At 39.3% G+C, this 23,868-nt stretch overlaps 1 protein-coding gene across 3 annotated transcripts in view; it reads left to right on the forward strand.

Moving 5' to 3' along the window:
* Window positions 1-1,066: 1,066 nt before the first annotated feature.
* LOC149185619 (peptidyl-tRNA hydrolase, mitochondrial-like) overlaps window positions 1,067-23,868 on the forward strand; it is a 259,489-nt gene continuing 236,687 nt past the window's right edge. For all 3 annotated transcript variants that reach the window (XM_089412442.1, XM_089412443.1, XM_089412445.1), the window contains exon 1: window positions 1,067-1,269. The gene's annotated coding sequence lies outside the window, so the exon portion shown is untranslated. The remainder of the gene's footprint in view (window positions 1,270-23,868) is intronic.

A 23,868-nucleotide genomic window follows, 5' to 3' on the forward strand; every position in this document is an offset into this window, starting at 1 on the left:
AAAACAAAAGTAGTGGTCTTCTCTAAGAAAAGAAAATAGAACCAGCATAAATTCTACCTTGAAGCCAACATTCTGGAAGAAGTTGCGGATTACAAATACCTCAGAATTGACTTCAACAAAAATCTAAGCTGGAATAGTTGTAGAAAGAAAAGAACTTTGGGGGGTTGGAAAGCATTTTATGTTTTTCAAAATAGGTGTAGAGAGGCAGAGTTATGGGACTGGAAAACCACTCAAACTCTTTTTGCGCTACTAGTGATTCCAGTAATTCTCTATGGTTGTGAACTATGGGCCAGCAGTGCATCCGACATGCAGTGGAGACAAATTGAGAAAATTCAGAAGCATTTGATTAAAAACAAATTTAAGATTAAAAGTGCAGTTCCTTATGATGTGAAACAAACACTGCTCCTATTGAAGCAATTGCTATGGTGCAAGTCATAAGGTATTTAAAAAAAATTGAGCAAATGGAAGACGGTAGATGGCCTAAGATTGTCTTTAATGATGGATTGTGCAAGAGCAAAAAACCTTGGATGCAACAAAATAACAAATGGTTTAGTAAATGGGGTATTTGCTTGAACGCGTGTCCCATAAACAACAAAGAGATACAATCTTTTGTTATGGAAAAGTTCCACAAGCGTACTTGGGCTAAGGAGCTAGGAAAAGGCCAGTATCTCTTGGAGAGCCAAAATTCTTATTGCTTAGTTAAGAACTAATTCTCATCAACTCTGTTGTGAAACAGGGCGCTGGAAAAGGCCAAAGGAAGTGTGGGAGGAAAGAGTATGCATTTTTTGTTCTTCCGGAAAAGTGGAAACAGAAAAACATTTCATTTTAGAATGTGAGGCCTTCAAAGACAACATAGAAAGTTATGGAGAGGGCCAAATACATCAAGCAGACGAAGAAGCAATCTGTCCCATAAACTATCTTTAGCATCGTAAATGTTAAAATAATTTTTCCCTTCTTTCTTCCTTCCTTTCTTATAAAGCATTAATTCAATAATTCTTTCTTCCTTCCTTTCTTATAAAGCATTAATTCAATAATTAATAGAAGAGAAATAATTTGCTATGAAATGTGAAAGTAAAATATTAGCTCCTCCTACGACCGATGGGCTTCTAATCGTCACATCGCGAGCTACTCGGTGGGGGGTTCTTGCTGACAATACGAAATTGTTTAAGCGAGGAGAAGCAGAAGCTATTCATCTGATGGTGCCAACGTAGAAATAGGATTCAGGTCAAGGTGGAAACCTCAAGCACCACTTACCGCACTATTATCAAGGTATGAGATCTCCATGAAGAGCCTTTTTAAAAATTTTAACTCCAGTTTTAACGCAATGTTGCTGCTCCCCTAAGAAAAAATACTTATTATGTTATGGCATCAACATTGTTAGGACAAACTGAATTTTGTTCGGATGTTTTGCGCCTGGTATTTTTAGTATTAGTTTCATGCATTGCCAATTATCGTGCATTTCATTAATTCTAGTTTCACTTATTCTGGGGCATGCCGAACACACAATCAATCTATGACATTAAACATTATTATTATTATTATTGGTGGTTGAAGATTGCATTTTCACTTAAAACGAAGTGTTTAAGAACAAGTTTAAATGCAAACATACATCTTGAAACAGAGACAATGGAAAAAATGACCTTAGATGTGCAGATATATGTATAGAGGGTTTTGCATACATGTATTATTTTAAAATAACATACTTCCTCTTAGCACGTTCAGCGGGAATATACTTTCCCAATTCGGGGAACGTTACAGTGAAGTGTAATCGGTTTAAAACAAAGAATATAAGATCATTTTTTTTTAATCACATGGTGAATTGGTAACTGTCAGTTGTCACTATAACATCAAGACTACATTCAACTTCCTGCAAGTCGATATACTAAGATTTTATGATTTTAGCAAAGCGAGACTCTTGTGCCGCCATGGCAGGGGTGGGGAATCTGAACTGCCACCACAGCAGGTCATGTACTCAATAAAATTTGCACTGCGGTATTTTGAGCTTCGCCCAAAAAAACTTACCATCAAACCACACATCACTGTACTAAAATCATTTTATTATTGTTCAATGGATACCTGATTAGTAGGGCAGTGGGTGTCAAAAGAAATACACCGAGGGAGTGTAAAATGATAAATCAGTTCCTATCACTAATTTAAAAAAAAAAAGGGAAAGCTAAATAGATTAAAAATGATAACCAAAAATAATACAGAATAAAAAGCCACGTTAAAGATAAATATGCCGATGCGAAAACAGAACAGCAAAGGTTACACGTCCCCATCTAAGAAAAGGGAATAAGGAGCATCTCATGATACGTCAGAGCTAGAAGAAGAATGAGAGGAGGAAGACGAAGATGATGCTCCAACGGAGTCATTGGTCAAAGAGGTGGGGCAATAACATTGTTGGATAATTGTTTCCAGAGAGAGACCCGGACTAAAGGGGTTGGGATGTGTGATTCTAGGTGAAAGCTGACCATCATTGTGAATCTCCTAACTCTCTAGGTTGTTGAGAAGAATTTGGTGATGGAGCTTAAAGTATTGGAGATGATGGAGCAGTGAGTAGCTGAATTGTGTAGTGGGCAGAACTTCCTTGAGAACTTGGTGGGACAAGTTTTGCTAGCACTAGGTCTAGAAGAAGTATGTGGTCTCACTGGTTTGAAAGCTGATTTCTCAAGAGACTATGTGTGTCGGCCATGATCATCTATTGCTGAGATTGAGGGAAAGAAGGTAGTGATTGGCTTAACGTGGTTTGCCTTGGGTGGACCTTGTAAAACTTGCCTTCTGTATATTAGTACTTGCCTCAAGAAAACAATTAGACACCCCTGGTTTGAGTATTGGAAGAAGGTGGCGAGGGATCCTCTTGACTCCCTTTAAAGACAATGGAACCTTCTCCTATTCTCACAATATACAAAGTAATAGAAGATAAATTGCTCCTCTGAATTCCTGTCCTATAGGTGACAAGATTAACGAAGCCTATTTGATCTTAAGACATAAAACATGGTGATTTATCTTAATCTGGAGTTTGTGTGAACAAAATATTTCAGCTGGATGAAATGTTTAAATTAGAGAGTTATCTCAGGAACAACGTCCTTTGGGAGAATCAACACCATCACCATCTTGAGGGAACCATGTAGAAGCAAAAGCAATCTACTTTGAGGAGCAAAGATCTAGGAAAGTGTATTGTTCTTGTCCCGAAGCTGAGTCACCTGGTGCTCATATACTATGGAGAAAGGAAGCCAATTTGAAGAATAGTCTCAAGGCGCATAAGATGAACACCAGACTCGATCTTAATGATATCTTATGGATCTATATGTTTACAATGAATGATGTGTTGCAACATACATGATTGGATTGTCTCAAGTTTGGCTTAGTCAAGTGAAAGAAGGCTAGGTTCCCAGTTTGTAGAGCCAAACAATACTATGGGATTGATAAGGTGTAATATAGCAAAAATACCTTGAATATGTACCCAAAAGCACTGCCTGTCAAGCATAGAAATGGATCTATAATCTTTATTGCACCTGGGTAAGAAAGCCTCTTTCGAACTGAACATCAAACCTATGAACTGTCTCCCAAGTATGTATATGATTGTTGATGTTTGTAGCTCGGGCAGGTACTTCTACATAGGCCTAAGTGTCTATGAATGCAAAAGTTGCCCAAAGCCTCCTTAGGATGCTTGCTCAAGTACTGAGTAAGTTGCTATTGTAACTTAGGCTAAGTCTAACTTGGGGAAAACACATAATTGATTATGTTGGCTATTTAGCTAAATAAACTTAGGAAAAGTAAAGTATTTACTTTAGTGATCATGTTTTAATCTCAATCGTTGATCTCAAGTGAGGCGAGATCTAATCTTGGCTATCCATCACTTTGGAGATTAGGGTTAGGGATTTAGCTTAATAAGAAGTTATAAAAGGAAGGCTAAGGAGAGGAGAAAGATGCACCATAAAACGACACAAGCCATTGACAAAGAGATATTCTTAAGTGAGGTGTGAGATACCCAAGTGTGTCGGGTTTGAGGAAGGTGTAGGGGTTCAACATTGGAGATCCAGGTCCAAGTAGATCAAGGACAAATCTAGGGCCTGTTGCCTCAAAATTTAGCGAGTGACCTTTTATTTATATGAAGTCTAACTCATCTAATTTTAGCCTAAGAAGCCCCTAAACAAGTTTGACAATGAGTAAACATAAATAATCCTTGGGTTACAAGCCAACCCACTAGCTCAATGTGAGCCGCAAGCCTCCAAATGATGATGTCATGCCCTCTTTGGGCTTTAAATGCCATGCAGTGGTGAGTATAAGGTTGAAGGTGTATCCATGTGTCACAATCATCCATCATTTGAGGAATATTCCTCAAATCCAACCTCAAAGCAGCACTGAGGGTGCCAAGTCCCACTGGGTATCACCATGTCATCTTCATGGGTCATTTATGGTCAATGCAATGCCTCTTCTCTCCAATGTCAGGGCTCCATTAGGTGCAACAAGCTCTCCCTAGTCATCCCATGAAAGACCATCCTCATCTAGTTTCTGAATCATGGTCTACCTGTTAGGTAGTGTAAAGGCCAGCCTGGGGGCATGTTGGGTCTAGTGGTGCATCAGCTGCCCAAGTCATTGTAATGCCCAATGCTTTGATGTAAGTGGGAAACACTACATTTTCCAATTCATCAACCTCTCTTAAAGCCTTGGATACCTGTGGAGTGGGTGCCCTTAAGGCCTGGGTTGCTGTGGACCATCTAACAAAACCAACTTAAACTCTAGAGAAAGCAACCATTCATTAGAGACTAAGTGTTGATTTTTGGTAGCATTAGATGTACTCTAAGTCTCAAAATTTGCAAGGAGGCTAGGACACATATATTCCAGAATACCCATAAATCATTTTGGGAAATTCCACCGGAGACATTTTTATTAAAATAATTAATTATTTTTAATGGATGCTTAAGTCTAAACTTATGAAATTAAAATAATTAAAAGGTATTAATAAAACTGGGTGTGGATCTTCTAGAAAAAGACGGAGATCGAGTCAATATGATCTGAACCGTTGATTAGAATTAATCTGGGCCGTTGGTTACTCAATGAGAAGATTATAAGGACTTCGATGGACATTTGGAAAACACATCGAGTGTGATCAAAAGATTGATTTCTCAAGAGAGTAGCATAAAGCAACTAGAGAGATCATCAAGGAGATTCTTGCAGTGAGGGGCAGGGATAGTTTTCCAGAGGAAGTTTTTTGATCCGGAGAGTGCAAGGCAGAGAGGATAGAGAGTAGTCCGGAGAGGCAACACAGAGCTTCAAAGGGAGTCCATATTTTCGCCAGGGAACAGTCGGGATCTAGTGCCGAAGCTAGGGTGTGAGACCGGGAGGCTAGAGGGCCAAAGTTTCCAGCTAGCAAGAGATCAAGAGGAGGTGCAACGCAGTCCCAACAACAGTGACGCAGTAACTGTGTAGGTGTGACGCAGTGTTGCGCAAAGACAACGTAGAGGCTCATCTCCAATGCAGATCAGTGCCGGATTTTCCAGTGACAGGGTGAGATCATCTCACTATCTTTTGTCCAGTTAGATCTCTGTATAGGATTGCCAGTTTGGGCATTCGAAGAATTGTATTCAGAAACTACTGCATAATAATACAAACCCTCAGCTGCTGCACTGATTTTCCCACACTGGGTTTTTCCAGGGACATTCGTCAAAAACCAACTGTGTCAATTGTTGATTTCTGGTAGCATCGGATGTGTTCTAAGTCTCAAAATTTGTAGGGAGACTTAGACACATGCATTCTCCAATACCCAGAAGTCGTTTTGGGAAATTCCACCCGTAGACAATTTATTAAAATAATTAATTATTTTTAATGGGACCCTAAGTCTAAACTTAGGAAATTAAAATAATTAATGGGTATTAATCTAAATTGTGGGTGTAACTTCTAGAAGAAGACGAGGATCAAGCCAAAATGATCTAAGCCATTGATTAGAAGTTAATTTGGGCCGTTGGTTGTCCAACAGAAAGATATAAGAAGAGGCTTGAGGGGCACTTGGAGAACACACACAGAGAGAAGATTAGAAGTTCGATTTTTTGAAGCAGAGCAATTGCCAGAGAGATTTTCGATAGTGATCTTTTCCAGAGAGGGGCAGGGATAGTATCTGAAGGGAGATCTTTCTCGGTCGGAGAATACTCAACAGAGAAGAGAGAGAGAGATCCAGTAGAGGCAGCGCAAAGCCAGAGAGGCTGACACAAGGCCACGCAGAAGCCTTGAGGGAGTCCGAAATTTGCTAGAGGGTTTGATTTTTGTAGCTAGTGTTAGGGTCCTATGATTCATAGGATCAAATGATGATTGGGTATTATATTTCAATTGATGGAATTGCAAATAATATTGTATTCTGCAAATTATTTCCAAGAAAAAAAAAGAAAAAGTAAAGTTGCTTGCAAAATCAAATGCGCCATAGATTTGATTAATTTGGTTTAGATTAGTTAATTTGATTTGAAATAAATTAATCATGTGGTTAAATGTGATTAATTATTTGTAATGGCATATACTATTCATAAACGTTTCAAAGGTTTTAATAAAGTTGGAATGCGACAAATAAGTTTTGTTGGCATGTGATTATCAACTAAGCAAGAATCAACAGTTGAGATCCCCCCCGCCCGGATCAACAACAGGGGAGAGCTTTTGGGCCCCCCGAGCTCCATCCCACTTTACCCATGGGGGGTGGGGGGTTTGAAACGCTGTCACATTCACCATGCTTTGCACCCCCCTTGCCATTTCACTCATTGCGCCCCCCCTCCCGCCGAAAACCACTCCTATCTCCCGCCAATATAAACTCCCGCTATTTCATCCTAACTGCCAGGTGGACCTCCCGTCCCCACCTCGCTCTTACGTCGTTCCCTTTCCCCCACTGCCTGTTCGACACCTCACACCGGCAGACCCCACTTCCTTTCCACCAACCATGTGCCTCCACATCATCCCCCGCCTCCATGTCACCTCCCGCTTCCACGTCATATATCCATTCCATCCCACTCCCGCCAGATCAATAGTGAATGTTGGCAAATTAAAGTCAGCACCGAGTTGGAAAAATAATCAATTAAAACTATGTTTTTTTCCTATACAACACAGTGATTTCGAGCATGAGTTTTAAACAAATAAGAATGAATTTATCAAAACTGAAAGAGGTTTTTGTCCAGAATGGACCCATTTAAAAAAGCGTGTCTCAGTTTTCTAACAACGATTATGGTTTAGGAGATTCACATGAATCTTTGAATGCATATTTTCTAGAAATTTCTTGTTTTAAAATGTGGTTTCCAAACAGATGAAAATGAATTTTCAAAAACTGAAAGAGGTTTTTGTTGGTAACATCCTCCTTTACAAAAGCCTCTCTCAGTTTTTGTACAACTGTCAGGGGTTGAGATATTCAAAGGGATTACTGGACCCTATTTTTTTAGAATTTCATGAGGAAAAAGCTCATTGGTAGTTAGTGACTTGGATGCCACGTCATCAAATAAGACTTGCTATCAAATTCAAATTGCTGTTCTTTAACACTAGAAATCATCAAAGGTAGTGCCAAGCAAATTCATTAGTGTTAAATGTCCTATATTTTAATCCTATTTTTGTAAACAATTTTAAGATATTTGTAATAAATCTTGATATTTTGAATCAAGATATTTTGTGAAGAATTTGTATAAATACTTCATTACAGGATTCCTGTGTCATTTTTATTGGTGAAGTGCATCTCTCTTTGTCAATTTGTTTTCTTTTTATTCTAATATGTCATTCTAAAATCTGAATTATTCGAAGAAGATAAAGAACATAATTTGTTTGAATGTACACTCTATCTCTGGCTTAAGAATATTTTTTTATGTTTTCCACTGAAAATTAAAATCATAATTCTTAATTGCTATGTTTTTTTATTGGATTTCTAAATCTTTTCCTCTCCTTCACACCATAGATCTTATAGGGTCCAGTAAATTTTCCTAACCTGCCCTGTAAGTTTAGCCTGTAAACACTGTATTTGATCATCCCAAACCTGTGACTCCATTGGCCTAATGGCCTTCCTTTCCATTTTCAACCCAACAACACAAAAAACTCAAACCTGAACTTAATAGCTAGCCTAATACCTTCAGTCAAACAAAGCTAAATCATAAAGAGAGATCCCTCTCTGAAACTGGAAGGGCTAGATTCCCTGTTTCCAAAGTGGTTCTATGGTTACCTCTGTGATTTTTCCACAACCTCAAAAACTACGAAGTGATAATAGCTGGAAGCCGGGGTGTGAGACCGGGAGAGAAAAATTGAGAATTTCAGAGGCAAATCGATCAGCCGGGGGGCTGACGCAGAGGCAGTGCAGAGGCAGCCAAGGGCTGGATCAACCAGGACTTCCAGTGATAATGTGACGTAATCTCACAAATCGCTCTGTCAGTGATATTCTCACTAACTGGATTGCCGGGAAGGATCCGGAGATTGTATTTAGAAATTGCTACTGCATAATAATAAAACCATCAGAGTTGCTGCATCGGTCTTCCCGCATTGGGTTTTTTTCGGGGTGATTTGTTTAAAAATAACTGTGATTCAGTTTCTTGTTTCCGCTTATAATTTAAATGGTGTAGACTACAGTGTATTAGTTTCAATATTTACTGTAGGAAATAGTAAGTAACTTGATTAAGAAATTAACAAGTAGGAGAAACTTAGTCAGTTGCTCTAGTAGAAATTTGGGCATCCAAATCTTCGCATCAATTGTGCGTGTGGTTATTTCTTCTTGCTCAATTCTTGTTTCCGCATATAATTTAATTAGTGAAGGCTGCAGTCTTATTTACTTAGATATTTACAGTGTAACACAATAAATAACTTGCATGAATTAACAAGTAGGAGAAGTAATATTAGTTTGCTGTAGTAGGGATTTGGGTCTCCAAATTTTCACATGGTATCAGAGGGAGGTTAAGCAAGAGAGTAGACCAAAAGAGCCCAACGTTGAAGAGGAGGAGGGAGATCGAAGTGCTGCGTAGGCAGCAGATCGAATCCCAGAGGGATTGCGCAGTTCAGGTCAGGAGGGCAAAGATTCTCGAGGAAAATCTCTCTTTGAGTGAGTTGATAGAGAGGTAAGATTTCCAGTTCGTGATTTGTCAGTGGCATAGGGAGCAATGCAACAGCAGATTCAACACAAAGTAGTCTTCAGGTTCAAAAAGGTAGTAGCTAAATCGCCAAAAGATACGAAGGTGCCCCCTGGTAGTTCTATGTACCACTTAGCCGCAATTCCAGTTAGGGTACGTTGAAATAATCTCAATCTGATTGAATCGTCTATCAGGGAGTTGGACGAACACCATAAGTGGAAAGTGGTTACATGGTCCCCCGGATCTTCACCAGTCTTCCCTTCAAATTTAGGTATATCTGAGGGAAGTTTGGTTGGGACCGGAGGCCAAACCGGGTTATACCTAATCGGATCATTAGTCAATTTAGAAAGATCTGGCAAGTTTAACGTTGCCAGGAAAGGTAGTCACGGAGGACCCTGAGGATTCCACCTAGTGTGGGCAGAACTCCCAATGTTCTGAAAAGAATGGCCTAGATTTGTGAAGGCACCGAGTTGCCTAAAATAACTTGTAGGCCCAACTGAACCATAAGGAGCGCCTTGTGGTCCAGAAAGAACCGGATTTTGAAAAACTCCTGCTGAAAAATTTCCGTAGCCAGTAAAATTTCCCCTAGAGAGGTGTTAAAAGGAGCAAAGAGCCCTTGGTAAGGGTTCTATGCATTAGCATAGGGAGAAAAGTTCTGGAATGAATTGACAAAAGAATATGGCATATTCCCTTGTTGGCCGAAATAAAATTGATTCCCGGCTCCTAATCCACTAACTGCAGGGTTTGTCTAACCTTGAAATGGATTATAACTTTGACCTGAAGCGGAAAAAGGTATTGATCCCAAAGATGGGTTGGAATGTGGTATATGACCACCCCTCGAACGGGAAACCCTAAAAAGAAGCTGATCCACTTTCCATGGAAGCCATGGACGTGGAGGCAGCCGATGGAACACTTAACGGGACCGAAGGAATCGCGCTGGTCGGCATTCCAAAAGGGAAAAAGCCAATGCAGAGGCAACAGCTTGAGAACTTCCACTCGAAGATGGAATGGAAGTAGAACCAAATATAGCAGTGCTAGGAGTAACGAAAGGTATAGAAATTGTTCCTCCTCCTTGTATGAATACAGGAGTTTGCATACTCGTAGCACTTATCGTGGATGCCATGCTTCCAGCAGTGGTCATTGAAGGAAAAGATCGATATAAACCTGGGCTCGAAGGCCTGTTGGTCAGAGTCTCGACGTATAATAAAATGTCTGGATGATCGGGAGGAAGAGGAGAATTAGGAGTCAAAATAGACTCAGGGAGCTCCTCGACTTCAATAATGTCTTCCGACTGGAAGAGGACTCGAGAAAGAACTGGAGTGTTTCTCTCCAACTCTCTACTTGTACCAGGTCTATCTTGTGAATCAATAACTCCAACCAGAGGATCAATCTCCGATGCGCCTGCTGCCACCGATTGAAAACCACTGGCAGAATTGCTCCTACGCCTTTGAGGAGAAGGCTCAAGACTCGTAGGTGAAAGCCCACGAAGTCTCCTAGACCGATGAGCCAGTCGATCAGCCACTTTGAATTATTTTTAAGAAATCTACTTAAAGACTCAAAAAAGTTGTAAAGCTAGGCCAACTAGGAGCAAAGAGCACTCTCTAAAAGTCCCTAAAGATATAGACAATCAAACTACTTTCAAGTATTTCCGCTTCGGGTGATTAGGACCAGACACCAAAATACAAGAAAGCCAAAATCAAGGGCCTTTCGAAAATAGTCTGGGGTAATTACGCCCCAGGCCTACTAGCGAAGGTATCAGAAGCAGTTATGCTGACCTCCAAACAACAACCTTTGTCGGTGCAAGCACCCAAGCTTCACAAGGGTACCCTCCAGAAGTACTGCTGAACGTGATGCAATGTCAGCCTCAGGTGCCATGGGATTCCCCTCCGCAGCCACCTATGTGATCCCTAGGAAAGGCAACTATGGATACCAACTCGTATCAAAAGTCGGGTGGAACAGTTGTGAGGCGAGATCCAACAAGTAGGAGAGGGGGTATCTCTCTTCCTTATCTTCACTCTCCCTCGTGCTTAACTCCCAGTCATGGAGCTTTCTCGGTCTTTCTAACGATATTGGATTTCACTCGTTATTCAATTTCTACGTTTGATAATTTGAGAGGCCTTGGAGAGTTAACTCTCCACTTACCTATTCTAAGGCCCTAATGAACCTAAACTTGTTGATGTTTGTTAATGACAAAAATAAAAATTTCTAGTTCATTTTATTAAATCGCTTGATTTTATAAAGCTGTTATTTAAGTCGGGGTCAATTTACCAGAGTGAAACTGATGATATTTTATGACACAAAAGAAACCAATAGAAACCTAACTATATGCATGCAGTTATTTTTTTCGATGAAAAGTGATTTCTACTTGGGTTCTACGGAAACTTATATAATCAAAATATTTTCCTTTTCTTTTCTGAAACACTCCACACACAGTCAAAATCTAAAAAGACTAAGAATGCTTAAGGTGCAAACTAACCTAATTCAAGTTTAAATGATGATGCAAGATCCTAAAAAACACTCATACTATAAGCAAAATGTGGTTCTTTATAGAGTCAATAAGCCAACTTGATAATGAAGGGGGCAAAAATTAAAACAAATCTCCCTCCAAAGCAAGCAAAACAAATTGCAAAAGATCCCAATTGCTTAACAACAACAAAACAAAAGAAACCGAAAAGCAAAAGCTTGGAAAAAGAAAGGAAAGTTTTGTATTTTTCTTTTAAGGAAACGAAAGCAACTTTTGAGGTCACAAAAAGAACTACCAAATTCGAAAGACCAAGAAATAAGCACAAGGAGTCTTTAAATCTCGCAAGTTATAAAACTCATTAATAAATGAAACTTGAAACAAGAAAGACTACAAACTTGCACAAACTGATCCGAACAACAACAAAAGATTTAAGCAAATCGACAAAATCTCAAGAAAGAAACATTTTCAAAATTGCCAAAAAGGATTCTCAAAAAAACACGAAAAGCAACAAGGCCAATCAAACAAGGAAAAGCAAAGCAAGGTAACTTGAAATCTGGGCTGTAAACAAAATCGAAATCAATTTCTTGTTCTGGAAACTAGAACATCCAAGAACTTCAAACAAAAGCCTTGAACCCAAGACATAAACCACAAACTTGCTTAAGAAGCAATCCTTGGCCAACTAGGCTTTTCAGTGAGAAGGAGATTTTCAAAGAGAAAGCTTGCAGGAAAACTGAATTCTTTAGACAGTAGGTGACCATAAAACAACAGACATGACCAAGCAGTAGACCTATCTGGGGAAGAAGATTTGAAAAAACAAATCAAAAAATTGTATACGCTACTGTGTAAAAACATAGAAGCGTGCACACTCGTTTCTAATACAAGAAACTCGCGTATACACGAGTCTGCTTGAGGAAACCTGCATGTATACGCGACTGTAACCCAAGAAAACAACGTATACAAAGCTCAATTAGGAAAAAAAAATCAAGGCTTGATCCAGAAGATCAGACTTGATACTTGGGAAGCTAATGAGTCAAATAATACTGTAGAAGCAAGCAATCAAGAAAACAAACCCTGATTGAGAACAAACAACCCAAACCAAGAATAACAAGAATGTTATCCCCAGTGGAGTCACCAATTCTGTTGCGGGTGAGATCACCCTAGGGTCTTGGGTTGAAAACCCCAACAGAGCAGATGGCAAACAACAGCAAGAAATGCTCAGGCAAACAACCTAAATGCTTATTCTACTGAACTGTGCAGGAGTGTCCTTACCCAGAGGTCCTACATTTGGGTAGATCCCACAGGGTAGAAACCCTCAACTTCTCCTGATGTCTTTGAAACCTGAAAATTATTCAAATGAAACATATACAACAGTAGAAACATAAAGGATGTTCATGATATTAACTTTAGATCATATAAATGAATAAACAATTATGCATCAATGTAAGATTCATAAACAAATTACAATATAAATGAATGCATAAACACATTTAATATTGGGAACAGAACGACATTTCTTTATTGGAGTAAACTTCAAGTAAAGTGGAGAAATACGACCTAGAGTCTTTCTCTAGCTCCAAGCGGAACCGTTCTCTGGATCTGTCCTTTCCCGACCTCAACAATCTTCCTCCATCACCAACACAAGGATATCTCCAACAAGGAAACAAGAGTTTCATGAAGGTTTGGGGAGTGCAGGAGGCACAAAGATTTCATCAGACTCGATCAGGGATAATCTCACTATAGTATCAATATCTCATATCTTCTCCCTTAAGGTCTTCCCATGGAGGTTTATTTATACTTCTCCAAATTAGTTTTGTTTTTTTTGTTTTTGTTTTTGTTTTTTTTTGTTTTTTGGAAACAGTTGGGCCACGGGCTATAAGAGGTGAGTAACAAGTAAAACTCGTGAACTCCGCCTGAAATTAAGAAAATTTATTTTTTTAAGTGTTTTAACACATGTACGCGGGTTGGGTATATACTGACCCGTGTGTACAAGCTTTTATCATAGGGCAAAGTAGCGTATAGGGAATAAAACATTGTTTTTTAGATTTTGGACCAAGTCTGGAAGGAAGGGTTGCCTTAGGCCATAATCAGAGCATCAGATCTACCAAGAGTGGCAAATGGTGCTATAACAAAGGGTCCAAATTTTATTGAAAAATACATATTCCCTTGGTGGAGGACCTTTAAAAATTTTCTTTTAAGACCCACAAATTTTTCCATTTGGATAATTTATTTTCCTAAGACAATTTAATTTGACCTTAATTAATTAATTTTTTTGCTTAAGATTTAATTTTATTTTGCCAATTTTTTTTTTTTTTTTCTCAATCTGTCTATTTTTATTATTATACAAAAAGATTCAAAAAGTTACAGCAAGGCCGTAGCCTTGAAAATCTTGCCATGAGGTTGACAATTAGCCTAGATGAACATATTCCAAAAATTGGTGGACTTCCTTCTGTTGCGTCTTCTCCTAAGACCCGAAACATTGCGAAACAGGGACAAGCTGAGACAAACAACCATTGCGCTGTTGTGCAGCGCTAAACAAGGACTTTCAGACATACAGACCCATACAGTCGACACAGAGACATATAGACACATACTATGACCTGACACAGGCAAAATTGCGAGTTTCAAAAACAGAGTAATGCGCCTACTTCTTAGGCTGCCGAGAGCAGAATGCCATACAAGATCAGTCATCATCCGTAGTGTAGGGTTCCTCCACTACCCTGCACCCGTATTGCAAAGAGTCTTCCGAGTCTGAGCGAAGGACCACCGAGCCGGTTGGGTCTCCCTGAGCAGGCTCGCTTGGACCTGCAGGGGCAGCTTGAGTCGCCAAGGAGGAGCTTCCCATGACCGGGCATTGAGTATCAATTGGAGGCGCCATCCCTTGTTCTGGCGGAATTGCCGGATGTGCTGCTGCCTGGCCGCTGAGATTTTCACAATTTTCTATAGTAACAGAAACTAAGAAAGTGGAATTGGCAAGAGTGCAGGGGATACGATAACGGACTGTTGGATGCGCCGCATGCTCACATTCAGCCATCCTACCACGCCCGTGACCTCTGCCTCTTCCGGCTCTGGTAACATGAGGATGGTTTTGCTCAGGTGCCAACTCGACCGAGGAAGAGGGGGAGATGGGGGCAGACCTCTGAGAGGTGGCACGTCCACGGGAGCCTCCACGTCTGCTTCCCATTCTAGGACGCTCTCTCGGCATTGCAATGTACAGAGGATTAACAAGCGCGCAAATACACGGAGGGGAATGACTAACCAGAACGTGAGCCCTTTGAACTTGAGCGCAATGCCTATGAAACACTCTCGTGCCTGAAACAGAGACGGAATTGGGCACTGAAAGTGATTGACCCTGAGTTACCAACAACACCGCAGAGGAGTGCGAAGAGGCTACAGAGGAATGCGAAGAGGCCGCAGAGGAATGCCAAGAGACCGCAGAGGAATGCGAGGAGGCCGCGGGAGCACAAATATTTTGAAGCGCCATTGCACAATTTACCAAGAGGCGGATGGAGGAGTAAAAGAACCGCATTAAAAACCTTGCGTGAGACCAGCTCACTCGTTCTGCAAGGTACCTCGTGGCGTGCATGGGCTGACACCTGCCCATGTGAAGCACCACCTTCGTACCATCATACCATTTAAACACCCGCATCCGGGATGCCAAAAAAATTAATTAATTTACACGAGGGGATTTAATTATTTTTCCAACCCTCTAATACATGAGATTTTTCATTTACAGGACTTAAAGAGGGAAGACACATTTGGCTTAGACTCTTAAGACACATAACCCATCTGCGACACAATATGATCTAGTAAACCAAGTGATTTGTAATAAAATAATTAAGCCAATTAGCTTAAATTATTCCAAAACCACTTTTACATCAAATTCGACTAAAACACTAGGACTCACCTAATAATTCAACAATAAATTTCACCCTGGCTTTGGGGTTTAAGCTAGAGGGGAAAAAATCATCTGATTAGCCGTGTCGAAAAACACAGGCAATCAACGAGGTTAAAAGACCTCGTAGGATGGAATTCGTCATCAAATTATAAGCTTACCTAGGTTGTTACATAGACTCAAGGTTTACTAAGATCATTTACAATATATAACTTGCAGAATGGGATGACCATGACACATGGATTGCTGATATGTGATCCGATCCTTGTTGAAAAAAGCTGGTACTTTTGCTTCCCTGGAACTTTGAAAATCTGAGTGTAACAAGTTGCACCCTTGACCTTACTTTTGTGCGACTGAGAGGCTACAATCGCACCTGTAAGCTTGCTTCCATGTGATTGAGGCTTAGAGTAAGGGAAAAATCTCTCTTCTCAAATAATAACTTTGCTACAGATCAACAATGTTAGATATTTGTCTATTCATGTCCATAAATATTATTTCAATAGTAAATAATATACATATAATGTCAATGGTAATAGGAGTAAGGATCTTATGGAGAGATTCTCCCTCTGAATGGGAATCCACTTTAGTCATCTTTATTCAAGTCATCAACTTGTCTATAATATTGTCATGCATCAACAAATCTGTTAGATCATAAATTCAGACTATATCACATATTCATCATGGTTATATCATGTTATCATCAGCTACTTCATCATGACATCAATCTGTCATCAAGGGTTAGTGTCAAATAGCTAATAGGAGTATACTTTAAGAATCATGATCACAACATTCCTTCTTGTCACATAACTCAATCCATCATGTCGGGGCATTCAGTTTTACCATATGCCATAATTATTAGACACATCAAAATATAACAATGGTCAACAAAAGATCCTAAATATCAATCTCATTGTTATGCTTCGATCATCATGGCTACCATGCTTTTTACAAACATTATCAAAAGTATCAAGTTACCATCTATTAGAATCAAGGTGCTAGCCTTATTTATTATTATTATTATTATCTAATTTTAAGGTCACGACCAATCCAGACACTGCATTGGTGTATGAGACCCCCTTGTTTGTGGGACAAGGGACCCACCTTCGCATAGTGATTTGACTGCTAAGTCTACGAAAGCATACATACTCTACCCCCCTTTGGTTTTGAATCTGTAACCTCTTAGGAGGAAACATATGCTCTTAACCATTAAGCCCACGGAGGACGAGCTGTGCGTGCCACTGGGGGTGTCTTTCTAGTTGGAGTTGGTAAATTAAGGTGTTAGAGCGTCCTTTAGGTTGGAGCCTATAAACTAGGGCATTGGAGTGTCCTTCCAATTGGAGCTAGTAAATCTAGGAGTTGAAGCTTCCTTCAGTTTAGAGTCTCCTTAATTGATGTTGTAAAACTTGGAAGTTGGAGCTTCCTAATTGATGTAAATTGAAGACCTATATTAAGAAGTGTTTGGTGGCTTTTCTCTTGGGTTTCCACCTAAAAATCTGTTGTCTGTTGTCTCGATGTTGTGCATTTTTGAATGGTGTTATTATCTATTCATGTGATGTGATGATGACTTATGTTTTTATGCTAATTAATGCTCTGAAGATTAAAAGAGTTAACTAATTGAAGTGAAATATTGATTCACCCCCCTCATAGTTTTTCCAATAATCGGTATTAGAGATGGTTCCTTCAGTGATAGCCTATAAACTGGAAAGCAAATCTCAAAAGTGTAGAGATGGGAAAGTCAAAGAAGCACACATTCAAATGATCAAAGGAAGTCTTTGGTACTGCAACAATATCCAAACTTGAAGAAAATCAAGTTGGTCTTCCAGGTCTAGAGTTTGATGAAGCCAAATATGAAATATGGGAATATAGAATGAAAGTTTATTTGCAAGCTCAAATATATTATGTATGGCACTCTATTGTTTCTGGAGACACATTTACTGACGAATCTAGAAGGTACAATACAAAAGCCATGCATGTCATTCTTAGCGCTCTACCAGACCCTGTAAAAGCCAAAGTTGATCAATGCTCATCAGCTAAAGTCTTTGGAAGAAGGTCCATGATCTCTACTCAAAGAAGCATGCAGGTCAAGATGAAAATGATTATGATGATTGTGATTCAGATGGACTAGATAAAGAAGAAGAAGTAGTAGTAGGCTTGGAAGCATAATTGATTAGTGCCTTATGTGATCTTAATGAAGTAAGGAAGCCAAATCACATACTTAGATTAGAAGTTGCCCTTCTTAGACACCAAATGCGGGAAGCTGAAAAGGAAGAGAAAAAATTGACAAACCAGTCAGAGGAATTTGTAGTAGAGGTTGGTCAAAAGCAAAAGGAACTTGATGCATCGCTAGCAGAAATGAACAGGCTCAGAAAGGAAAGCGAAAAGCAAAAGAAGCTTGATGCATCTCTAGCAGAAATAAACAGGGTCAAAAGGAAAGAAAAAGGCAAAAGGTACAAATGCAAGAGTTTGACAAACTAAGCAAAAAGGTCACTCTTCTAAAGCTGCAAGTAGAGGAGGCATAATAAAGAAGAAAAGTCTTGAAAAACAGGTTTCAGGAAGATGTTGCTAAAAAACAAAGAGAACTTGGCGCTGCCATTATTGAAATAGACAAGCTTAGGAAACGACAGAAGGAGAAATTATTGGATGATGAAAGGAAGAGTAATGCCATTGTTCGATCGAAGATGAAGGCGAAAGATGCAGATGAAGCCCCGTGCAAGGAAGACATAAGCTCCAAGCCTCCACACAACAACATTGACAACAACCCTGATAGCAAGATCCCTCAAAGGCCAAATCAAATTGAAGGACAGAAGAAGGTTGAAAATGTTGCTGCTCTAAGAAGCAATGCTCAACAAAAGGTTGTACCTCCAAGAAAGAATGTCTATAGAAGACCATCAAGACAAGACATCTCATCCAGGTATCTTAGTATGTTTAATGGCTGTTGTTTCTCATGTTTTTACTTCGAGCATATGGCTAGAGATTTGTAGAATGTATGCCAGGGATGATTACCAAGGTCATCATCAAAACCCTAGACAAATTTCAAAATGACTTTGTTAGCAGAAAGTATATGTCCTTTGCTTCATCATTCAGGTTCAACATTGAATGTTATAAATGCCATAACTATTGACATAAAGCTTGTGACTACAGATACAAGATGAAGGAGAACTCTAACATCAGGTACAAGAAGATTTGGTGAAAAAAGCAATTGCAAGAAGATCAAGTGAATGAAAACTCTTTGCAATCATTCTTTTAGGATTTCTAAAGTCGAAAGGTCATAATGAATCTACAATGGAAGATGTCAAGGTTCAAGATGATCTAGCCAAAGAGCCAGCTCATATGTTATTCTGAACAATCCAGCTTGTTGACCCCCTGTGAATGTTGAGGAGGGGGAGTCTATGTAACAACGGTTGTAGATTTAAAGATCTATCTTTCAGCAGGGTGACATATGGCAGATGGGAAGACAATGTCATATCAGGGAAATTAGTAAGCTTTGTGGAGCAGCAAGTTTGAAATGCAAAGTCATGGACACACTTTTAGAAGGAGTGAGGTGGAATCAACTGTGGCAACCCATGTGAAGCATAACATGTTAGAGGGAGAAAGACAATCTATTGCAGGGAGCATCAAAGGAAGATAATTGGTTAGGGGGAGAGAAGCAGTTTTAGGAAGATAAGCATTTTGCAGAAAGTTAGAGGAAGATATTTTGTCAGACCCTTTGCCATTGATATCAAGGCAGGGAGAGAAATCAAGGAAAGAAGATCAAAGGCATGGAGTCAGGGGGAGCAGTAATCACAAGGGAGTACGTGTGTTGCCGTCAACGACAAAGGGGGAGATTGTTGAATGGTGTTGTCATTTATCCCAACATTGGTTCTTGAATGCTCTTAATATTTGTCTGGATTGCATTGATTGAAGCTCCAAATGACAAGATGCACTGGGAAGCCCTACATGCCCTGTGCTTCTTAAAGAATTTGAAATTGAGAAATAGTAAATTTGCTTGAATACCCATCACCATCGTGTTCTCGTCATGCCGATTCCAATAGTATATGGCATGCCTTGTAGGTCCTCTCAGTTGAGGAGATATACTCGATCAAAGTGTGAAACCCCTTTCTTGTGGTCAAAATCCTCGAGGAGCTCATAATTTTGCTCAAATCATGAAGCCAAGAAGGACATTTTTATTGAAGGATTGGATTTAATATTGAGGTCAAAAAGAAAATTTATTAAAGACAAAAGTATCTAGAAATAAATTAAATTTGGTCCTAAAATCTGTTGGGGGTTTTTGGCTCCAATGTAAAATTTTGAAATTCAAAATTTTCCCTCCAAGAGATCTGGCCAGCTTCTTCAATACTATAAATGGAGGGAGAAATCTCCACAAGAGACTCAATCAACTTGCTATCTATGATTAATCTTTTGTGGCCCCGTGGAGTAACAATTTATCTTAAGGTGGTTGAAGTTTTTGAACAAGGGTTTTGGATATCTTTCTTGTTTTTCTGGTCCTGGTTTTCATTCGTTTATGAGGGTCAATTCAAGCTCAATCTGAAGCACATATTCTGTTGTTTTAGTGGCTGATCAGTGGTTTTTTTTTGAGACACTTTTGGATTCATCTGAATCTAGTTAAATGCATAGACTTGAAATCATTCGTGAGTCATTTTTCAAGCATTTGTTGATTAACATCTTCGCTGGAAATTTTTGAGGTGATTTGGCCATCTCTAAGACTAATTTGATATATCTTGTGAAGCCAGAGGATATTTCAGCTTCCTTCCTGAGGCAGATCTGTTTTGGCATGTAGATGCTGTGACAAATTTTGAAGTGTGTATATTGAAGGATGTTCGACCCTCCTTAAATCATATCTTGTGGAGAAGAACTTGCTGTCCAGTGCCCTATTTAGAGGAGTTTTAAAGACAACCTTGTGCCCTATTCAGAGCAAGTCTTTGACAACTCTTGCACATCTCTGTGGTTATATTCTGTGGCCTACTCAACATCCTTTTCAAATATTACAACCAAGACTGATCTGAGGGCATGCTTTTGAGGGTTACAAACATCGTCTATAGCTCAAATTTGGAATTCGATTATCTATACTCTATATACTTAAATCATAATGCGAGGCGTCAAGTGAACAATGATTGTCTAATCCGAGTTCTTTTTTGAACCTTCTATGGCAAACCCTATCACATTTTGAAGAAATCTGTGATATAATTCTGGGCTTCCAATAAAACACTTTGAGTCAGTTCTTCCTTTCACTTAGATGTAGACTCAAGGACAAATCTCGATCCCTGTTGCATATCAATCTTTGTTGTATTTAAGGCATCCTCTTGTGGATCCTCTAGGCTATTGAAGATCTATTGAAGATTAGCTTGGATCCCTACTCATATCTATACTTAGAGTTTTTGTGGACATTCTTGGGTTGCTTAAAGCCTTATTATGACAAGAATCTCGGCATAGTGCTTGTATCTACAAACGTGACTGAGTTATCTATTGAAGTAGATCGTTTTAGACAACTTTAACCTAATTTGAAGAGTGTTTGTTGAGCCTTTGAGGCAACTTTAGTGCTTTGTTGAGTTAGCAAGGCCTCAAGTCATTTCTAGGTAGTATTCGATCACTGGATCAATGAAGGTTTGATCATTATATATATTCAGTGAAAATAATTGTTGAAGTAATTTCTAATACTATTGTGCAACTTTGACTTCATCTCTGTAGAGTATTGAGACAATGTTTCCCTATAGTCTGTATCCTTGATTGCATTGTAGTAGAGAACAAAGACTTCAGTATTTCAACACATGTCTATTTAGGCGCTGATACACTCAAGGACCAATAAGATGTTGATTTTTTCTTAACACTTCATAATCAGGTTTATGTCTAGGACACAATCACAAACACACCAAAATGCCACAACACAAGCACTTTGCACAATGGATAATGTACAATAGTGAATCAATAAAGTATACAAGACAATTTTTCAACCCAAAAGTTGTTATATTACAAACTTTAATTCAACAAACATAGGGCTCCCGTGCGAGGGATCGTGGCCCTTACAATTAGCCCTGAAACGAGAATAACTAGGGCTTGAGATAAAAAAATTTATGATCATCAATCTACCTTGAACAAGATACACTTGACTTGCTGAAGGAGCGCTCAATTTAGTGTGAAATTTTTATCTATTGCAGTAACTGGAAGTTATTCTTCTAATTGTAAATTTAATTATGCAATTTATTTGCTATGACAAACAACGAATAAAATCACAACTACAATTTTTACCATAAAATAACTGTGGAAAGTAAAATATTGAAAACTGAGAAATTCTAGTACACACTCAAGAATTTTGACATAGTTATTTTTGGACAATTGTCCCCGGAAAAACCCAATGCAGGAAAACAGGTGCAACAAATGAGGGTTTTATTATTATTCTTCAGTAACAATTATGAGTACAATAATTTAGATGCTCAACTGAAAATCTAATTTGAGGAAAATACTGGCAAAATTATTGTGAAAATTTTCTCTCACCCCACAACTAATTTCTGCGTCCGAAATTACCTCCCTAGCCTCTACGTAGAGCCTCCTGCGTCACCCTCTGTGCAGTGCTTACATAGACCTTGTGGGGATTTTGGCCTTTCTTTCTTTGCCTCTTCCTGGAAGTGGAAAAATTCCTCCTGGAATGCTGCTACCCTCCTCTTCCACTTGCTACTCACCCTTTGACTTTATCTTCTCTACTGAATTACTGCGACTGAGAAAATCGAACTGCCTGGGCAACTAAGTATCTGCATTGGTGTATCCTCCATTACCACATCGATCTCCTCTTATAATCCACTGTTGGAGCACCAACGACCAAGATTAAAACTTAATCAATGGCTAGGATCATCTTTGGATCGATCCGTGTGAGTTTCTAGATGATTCTCACCTTATCTCAATTAATACTGATTAATTAACCATATTCCCTAAGTTTAGACTTCAGAAATATTTAAAAAACGGTTAATAATCTAATTGAGACACTTATAGGTGGAATTTCCAGAAACGATTTATGGGTTTTGGAGATCTCATGAGTTCTAGCCTCTCCACCAAATTTCGTAGTTAGAACACATCCGATGCTACACAAACTAACACTTCCTCTTAGCGAGGAATGTGTTCTAGTGCTGCACTTCCTGCCACAACACCCTGTCTCTGCATCATCTCCTGTCATGCTGTGTCTGGCCATACTACGCACCAACCATTGTGCAACTTTGATATATGCTGCATTTGTGCTGTTGCTGATGCTGCCATACTACTGCTAACACTACATCCACACTACAACTCCCTCTCATCTGCTACTATTGCAGCTGAGAATCATCCAAGGTAATCTGCCTCTGCTACTGAAATAGGTTCTCCACCATACCCCTATGTTCTCTGAAATAGACGAACGTAGCTCTTCCTAGAGCTTTCGTGAGTATATTTTCTACCTGCACTTCTGTGGGAACATACTGTAGTTGGACTGCTCCTTGTTGTACACAATCAATGATGAAATGACATTGAATATCTATGTTTCGGCCTATAATGAAACACTGGATTCTCAGAGAGGTTTATGCAACTTTGCTTATCATAGTAGACACTAGTTGCCTCCATCCTCTGCTTGAACAAGCTCACTAGCAGCTTCCGAATCCATATAGCTTCGCACGTAGCTATGCTTGCTGCCATACACTCTGCTTCTCCAGAGCTCAGTGCTACTGACTTCTGCTTCCTACTACACCAAGAAACCATCCCTAATCCAACACTGAAGCAGTACCAAGAGCTACTTTTCCTATCCACTGAACTGCTTGCCCAATTTGCATCTGTGAATCCACATAATCTAACATCATCTCCTCGGGTATATCTCAACCCATACTTGACTATGCCACGCACATACCTCAGAATGTGCCTCGCTGCTACCCAATGTACCCTTTTCGGCTCTACTATGAACTGACTAAAGGTATTGACTGCGAAGCAAATATCTAGCCTAATATTGACTAGATACATGAGAGATCCAATAAGATGTCTATACAAGGCGGGGTCGACATCTTTGTCATCCGATGCATCTATCTTCTTCCAGTTGGTGATCATGGGCGTAGACATGGGTATGCAATCCTGCATTTTGAACATCTTCAGAATATCTGTATCGTATCTTCCTTGCCTAAGGAAGATCTCCCCATCCTTTTGCCACACTTCCAATCCTAGGAAATAGTACATCAACACCAAATTCTTCATGTCGAACTCTGTTGCCAGATTCCTCTTGCCATCCTCTATATTAGGTCTCGATAATACTAGTGAATTCCCCTTATTGTTATTGTTAGCGTATCCCCATATTGTTATTGTTGTGCCCTTACATTATTATTGTTATGTAGGCTTTGATTATATTGTGACCCCTTAGACTCCTATATATACCAAGGAGGTCTTATCATCTGTATCATCCAAGAATTGTTCATTTATGTAATGTAAAGGGGGTT

The sequence above is a fragment of the Pinus tabuliformis genome, chromosome 3_1 (assembly GCF_031772625.1).
Source record: "Pinus tabuliformis cultivar Carrire ecotype Pingquan chromosome 3_1, CPIR1, whole genome shotgun sequence".
Taxonomy (NCBI): Eukaryota; Viridiplantae; Streptophyta; class Pinopsida; order Pinales; family Pinaceae; genus Pinus; species Pinus tabuliformis.